The 6,941-nt window shown below is 37.6% G+C and overlaps 1 long non-coding RNA gene across 2 annotated transcripts; it reads right to left on the bottom strand.

Annotated features, from left to right (window-relative positions):
* LOC147440565 (uncharacterized) lies at positions 1-6,283 on the bottom strand. Of its 2 annotated transcripts, none has more exons than XR_015190421.1 (7): positions 6,069-6,283; positions 5,866-5,981; positions 5,675-5,765; positions 4,516-4,673; positions 4,350-4,429; positions 745-808; positions 1-662 (listed from the first exon to the last, which is right to left on the bottom strand). It is a non-coding gene; the product is annotated as an uncharacterized LOC147440565 (long non-coding RNA). The 2 variants fall into 2 exon arrangements; XR_015190420.1 differs by having other exon boundaries at positions 4,533-4,673; positions 6,069-6,277.
* Between the last annotated feature and the right edge of the window lie 658 nt (positions 6,284-6,941).

The raw sequence follows: 6,941 nt of genomic DNA, 5'->3' as shown, positions 1-6,941 counted from the left end.
TTGTAAGTATAACTAAATGATAACCATAAGAAAAACCATTTGAACATAATCATTGCCATTGTCATTGTGCTAACTATAAACAACAACATAACCTTAACCAATTCCAATGACATAATCATAAAAAAATTTATAACCATTGCCACTATCATAACCATAAACATAAGCATAAGCACGACCATGAAAAGGTATAAAAACCATAACCATTGCTACTAGCATAACCATAAAAAAACAATAACCATAAGCGTTGTTAAAACCATAACCGTTACCACTATTATAAGCATAAACATAACCATAAAAGTGTTGTCAAAACCATAACCATTATCACTAGCATGACAAAAAATAAACCATAGCCATTATCAATGGTATAATAAAAAATAAACCATAACCATAAGCATTATCAAAATTGTAACCAATACCTCTTTAGTAATCATAAACATAAGCATAACAATAAAACTAGCATTAAAATCATAAACATTGCCATTATCTTAACCATAAGCTTAAACATAACTATAAAAAGTGATTATGTGTGTTATGAATGTGTGTGTATTTATAGTGTATATTTATGTGTTTATGTGTGTGAATGCATGCATGAAAATAAATGAAAGAACACTCACATTTAAAGAATGCAAGTGTGCGAGGAGTACGAAGGATCGAGAAAATACCTGCAAAAACAATGCATAAGCATGGGGTTACCTACACATACAAACACAAATTTTTTTACACATATACAACAAAAATATGTACCTTCTTTGTGTAGAAATATGTGAAAGCATAGATCAGAGGTTAGAAGAGGCAACTCCACAAAAGTCTGCAACACGAGAGAAAGAGGTGGAGAGGAGCTATGGAGCTGGTGTAGAGAAGAGACAAAATGCAAGAAATGAGCTCTCAACAATTGTAAAATAGTAGTTCGTTGATGCATGTGTCTGTGTAGACATTGATACAGACATCAGTATATGCATCGACAAAAGCTATGTCGTTATAAGCGTCGGTATTAGCATTGATATAGACGTCGATATACGTGAAGAAAATTTAAATTTGAATTTTGAATTGAGTAGTGTTTCCCTCCATCTTTATCAGCGCTTATTCCGACGCCCGCCAATGACGAGCGTTGATAACCAAATGATCCATTGTAGTATCTGTGATAGAGCATTGATGTTCAAAATCTAGAGAGGAAGAATTATATCATTGAGACCATTCATAGAGAGTACAGACCAGCATATGGGTATGATCCAATCTCCAATGACTAGATCATCATATGGGTATGATCCAAGCTCCAATGACTAGATCATGATTATGGCTATTATGACAATTTCACATCGTTGATCAGAGACAAGAAACAGGTACAAGAATAATGAAATGTGTACATGATTGGATGTAGAGAGTGGACAGGGATCACGTAAGAGACGCAAAAACATCTTGACAAGTTCCAACAACAAAGAGATGCAGTTAAAGTTCGTCTAGAGTCTATAGGATCATCTTATCTTGAGAGTGGAAGCTACGAGATTTATTGACATAAGTTTGCAAGTATCATACACTACTTAAATAGCATATATGCATATGTTTTTCTAATATTTATGTTATAGTTAAGAGTTTATCTTACAAGAACTTGCCATGAAGTATCTTCCGACACATCGAAAAGATAAGTATAGATTCAAGCACGGATTGTCAGCTTCAAGATAATGAAGAGATCGTCGACTAGAAGGTATACTTGTTGGTATTAGGATTGATATAGACATCGATATATGTGAAGAAAAATTAATTTTGAATTTTGAATTGAGCAGTGTTTCCCTTCATCTTTATCAACGCTTATTCCGACGCCCACCAATGACGAGCGTCCATAACCAAGTGATCCATTGTATTGAGGTTCAAAATCTAGAGAGAAAGAATTATATCATTGAGACCATTCATAGAGAGTATAGACCAGCATATGGGTATGATCCAGTCTCCAATGACTAGATCATGATTATGGCTATTATGACAATTTCACATTATTGATCAGAGACGAGACAGGTACAAGAATAATGAGCCAATGCCTACATGATTGGATGTAGAGAGTGGACAGGGATCACGTAAGAGACGCAAAAACATCTTGACAAGTTCCAACAACAAAGAGATGCAATTAAAGTACGTCTAGAGTCTATAGGATCATCTTATCTTGAGAGTGGAAGCTACGAGATTTATTGACATAAGTTTGCAAGTATTATACACTACTTAAATAGCATATATGCATATGTTTTCCTATTATTTATGTTATAGTTAAGTGTTTATCTTACAAGAACTTGCCATGAAGTATCTTCCAACACGTCGAAAAGACAAGTGTAGATTCAAGCATGGATTGTCAGCTCTTTTATGTCAGCTTCATGATAAAGAAGAGACCGTCGACTAGAAGGTATTAGTTTGACAAATATAGTTCATGTATATGTTTTCATTGAGTATAGCTCATGTATAGTTAGTTATGGTTATGATTTTGGTTTATGTATACTGAGATGTCAGCCATGATTCTGATCATGAATATGTTTTTATTAAGTTATATTCATATATACTCAGGTTTGGTTTTGGTTATAATTATGGACATTGTTATGGTTATGATTGTGATTGTAATCATAGTTATAGAATTGCTTTTTGATTATGACTTTAGAATTTTGTTATGGTTATGGTAAAGGTTTCAAAATCTTGTGATGGTGGTTATGATTTTGAAATCATGTTATTGGTATGATTATAGTTTTGGAATCGTGTTATGATTATGGTTTTGGAATCCACTCAAAATTATGGTTATGGTGTAAGAGTCATGTTATGATCATGGTTATGGAGATAATCTTGTTATAGTTTGCAAATCTTGTTATGGTTAGGGTTACGGAATTTTGATATGGTTATGGTTTGTGAATCTTGTTATGGTTATGGTTTCGAAATCTTGACATGGCAATGATACAATGTCAATCTATACTCACAATACTACTCAATTTTTAGTCAAAATGTAAGTGGAATGCGGTTGCTTTTGCACGATTCCTTTCAAGGAGAGAGGATTAATTTTTTGGTGCTGCAATATATGCACCACCAATCTTGTCAATCTACTTTACAAGTTTTGACATCGATATAAGCATCAGTGTGAAAAATTTACAAGTTTCGACGTCAATATAGGCATCGATGTGGACGCTTATATAGACATCAATATGCACATCTATATTGGTGCTTGTACTCTCCAATATAGCAACACCACATATACCGATGCCTGTTTTGATAGTACAATTTTGATGCCTATATCAATCCGCATACCGATGTTTTAAAATTTTATATAGACATCAATTTATACCGATGTGGACGCTTATATAGACATCAATATGCACATCTATATTGGTGCTTGTACTCTCCAATATAGCAACACCACATATACCGATGCCTGTTTTGATAGTACGATTTTGATGCCTATATCAATCCGCATACCGATGTTTTAAAATTTTATTACCCATCTATTTGTGTCGGTTTAAGCATTGATTTTTATGCAACATATTGTAATGTTGTGTTGTGCATCCAATTTATCTCACAACCCCTTTTATTGTAATTAGGATAGCACATCATTTCAAAAAGGCACATCCTTTTTATTATCGTCTCTCTCTCTCTCTCTCTCTCTCTCTCTCTCTCTCTCTCTCTCTCTCTCTCTCTCTCTCTCTCTACGCGCACTTTTACATGAGTAGCTTTCTTTTCTTTCTAGGCATCTCAAACGTATGTAGCATGTAAATATTTGGCTAATCTTGTGTTGACCTCGAAGAAAGAAAAAAAATGTGTTACAGCTTCATTGAACGGAACCGTAACTTGATGTTGATGGTGTAGAAAAGACTGTAGTTGATTGAAAAAGTGACCATTGTTGTTTGTTTAATGGTAGCACTGCATTTAGAACAAAGCTTTTTTTCACATCTCTTGAAATTACTTTATTAAGTCGATCACCTCTGAAAGTTCTCCATCCAGTTCAACCCCTTTTGCCTAGAGAGGTTCTATTGCAGCTTTTGACTCCCATGTTGTATACGGTTAATTGTGCTTAGACTTCTTTTCTATAAAGGTTTGTGCTGCCATCAGCTGCATTTGTTTCTCTTTTCTTCTCGCAATTCTTCTTGTGTTGCAATTATTTATCAGAAATGCATCTATCAGAGCCTTCTCATCTAGAGTCTTCCTTGCATCAAGGCAGATTGGAATAGGGAGTTCTCAAATTCAAAACGCTATGGAGACTCTACTCCAATACTCATAAAAACATATGGAAGGCAAGAAGAGAATGTAGACAAAAGCTTCTAGAACAGAACAAATAAATTTGCAGCCAAAAAAGTTAAGATAAGCTTTGAGCTTGCTAAAACTCTTACCAATCACAGTCCATACCATAACCCTTGTTCAAGGGTACTTCTAGAGCAATGCAGTCTCCTGTTCCCCCTGTGGATTATGCCTGTAAGGAAGAACTCGAAAAAGTCACCCTTTGATAAATTCGAAATCAAGGGAGCACAAGAGCATAAGCAGTATGAGAAACTGTACAAGAGTGCTGATTGTACCCATCAACTTCCATTTTTGTAACGATGAATGTTGCCGCCTGAAAGTGTGAGATTACACTGCAATCTAGCGGTTTACAAAGCCCAAAATCTGAAACTTTTCATGTGCCCATGTTGATTAAGAAATTGTCAGGTTTGATGTCCCTGCGAAGAACAAGCCACAAAGAAGACTTATGAGGCAGCATGATTTACAAGTTTGTGAATGCAGCAAATCACAGGCACATCTTGAGTGTATCCTTTCATCTTAGTTCAGGGCCTCACAGCAAGGAACTGTGCATCAAACTATGTTGAATCAAAGAGATTGAAAACATTTTTTTATATGCAAAAGGCCGAAAGGACCTGGGAAACCAAAAAAATAAAACTTCGCAAGAAACCCTTCACATATCAATGCTAAAAATGTAAAAAAACAATTGAACTAGTCGAGCAAGATGGTAGCATATCTTAGTCTCCTTAGTGGGCTGGCATTGAAGACACCATCAAATAAAAGCTCTCACAAATCATTGTATCATGGCATCAACTCATCCTCTATGAAACAGGGACAAGGGCACCAATATCTTATAATCTCTGTAGCTCCGGTGCATCCTATGGGACCTGTTCTAGAACATGTCAAACTCCATAATAAAGCATATGTGCACACCTGCATGACTCTCGCAAGGAAAAGCCCAAGGCATCCCTAATTAGTGCCATCCATCATCTTTTGATAGAGGTGTTGAAAAGACGACGACATCCTCCTCATATCGCATAAGACACTGGGCACCAACATATGTAATGCTCCTCTATCTCTGGCTCTAAATTGCATAGTTATTTCTCTTAAAGTATATATAGCTATCTCTATTTTCAATGTAAGCAAGGAGGTGTGAGGCTTTCCTATCACATCTCAAAGCCTGTGTGAGAGGTGTGGATCCAAGTATCTAGGCTATGAACAACGCTTTCACCTTCCAATATAATATTTTGACACAATCCTGTGCAAATTTAGAACAAAACAAACAATAGTTGCTCGAGTCCACGAGAGGTGATATCAAGGACCATTTTGATATATGGTGAATCTCTATCTTATGGAAAGTCCTCAGGGAAAATACCTTCTAAAATAGCCCTAAAAACTACCTATGGAAAGGTATGAACTATCCATGCTCACAAACCATTACCTCAGAAAAACGACGGCATCCATTGCCATGAGCCTCTCGTGACTGACAAAAACATTCCAACCTGTTGTTCATAGATGTCTGCAAGGATGGCCTGAAATGTGCGGCAAAGAGAGTAAACCAAATTGGCAACTAGAATTTGTGTTAAATAAATTGTCAATACAATCACCATGCCTTAATTTCTCTGCACCTACCATGATATGTATGTTTGAATGGCCATATTTCCATGCCATGGAGGTCCCTAGCAACCAGATCTTGGGTTGGAGAACCCTGACCCATATCCTTCACAAAATGAACCAGAAGCAAGAAGCTGCGATAAACCAGTCTTGACAGTTAGCAAAGGGGCAAGCAATCTTGCTTGCATAAAACATAAAATCTTCGTATCACTTTGGCGTACCTCATGTGCATCATGAAGGGAACTCCCACTGTCTTCTATGCAGAGAAGGCCAGCAGGCTCTGGCCATCTCTGGCTAAGGTGAGATGGAAAGTCGGGCTGTGAGAACTAATAAGAAGAAGGCCTGAGGCTGCTGAGCTCCTCTGGACGGTGCGCGTCCGACGTACCAGCAGTTTCACACGGGCAGCAGTGCTCGAGTATGAAACTTGGCAAATGGAATCTACGTAGATGCTCTCTCTCTCTCTCTCTCTCTCTCTCTCTCTCTCTCTCTCTTAAGTGTGGTAGATTGGTTATGCCATTTCCCTCTTGAATAACAGGTCTTGAGTTCAACTCCTCGTCGGCTAGATCGTCAAGGTCTCTTGGGATAGTTTCCTACGACGTTAAAACTCTCTTCTTCTTCTTCTTCTTATTCTTCTTCTTCTTCTTCTTCTCATTGGTTGCAGACCACATGCCGGTGGAAAGTGAAGGCCTTTCTCAAATGCAACTGCCTATGCTTTCACCTTGAGCGCCTATGTGCTTCACATGACGCAGACGTGGTGTAGACAGCAGGGAAGGAGTCTCTCTCTCTCTCTGTCTCTCTCTCTCTCTCTCTCTCTCTCTCTCTCTCTCTCTCTCTCTCTCTCTCTCTCTCTCTCTCTCTCTCTCTCTCTCTCTCTCTCTCTCCCCCCCCCCCCATAGCCATGTGAACTTAACCGCACAAAACAGTGAGGACAAGATGGCAGAGAATTTATCGAACTCTCTCTCTCTCCCCCCCCCCATAGCCATGTGAAGTTAACCGCACAAAACCTTGAGGACAAGATGGCACAGAATTTATCAAGTTCGATTTGGTGAGGGAAAATGATGGGAGAAGTTGAGGTTTTGGGGATGGATCGGAGG

This window comes from Adiantum capillus-veneris, chromosome 15 (genome assembly GCF_014529385.1).
Source record: "Adiantum capillus-veneris isolate H3 chromosome 15, ASM1452938v2, whole genome shotgun sequence".
NCBI classification, from domain to species: domain Eukaryota; kingdom Viridiplantae; phylum Streptophyta; class Polypodiopsida; order Polypodiales; family Pteridaceae; genus Adiantum; species Adiantum capillus-veneris.
The sequence above is the reverse complement of the archived record's forward strand: the minus strand, read 5'-3'. Positions and strand labels throughout refer to the sequence as shown.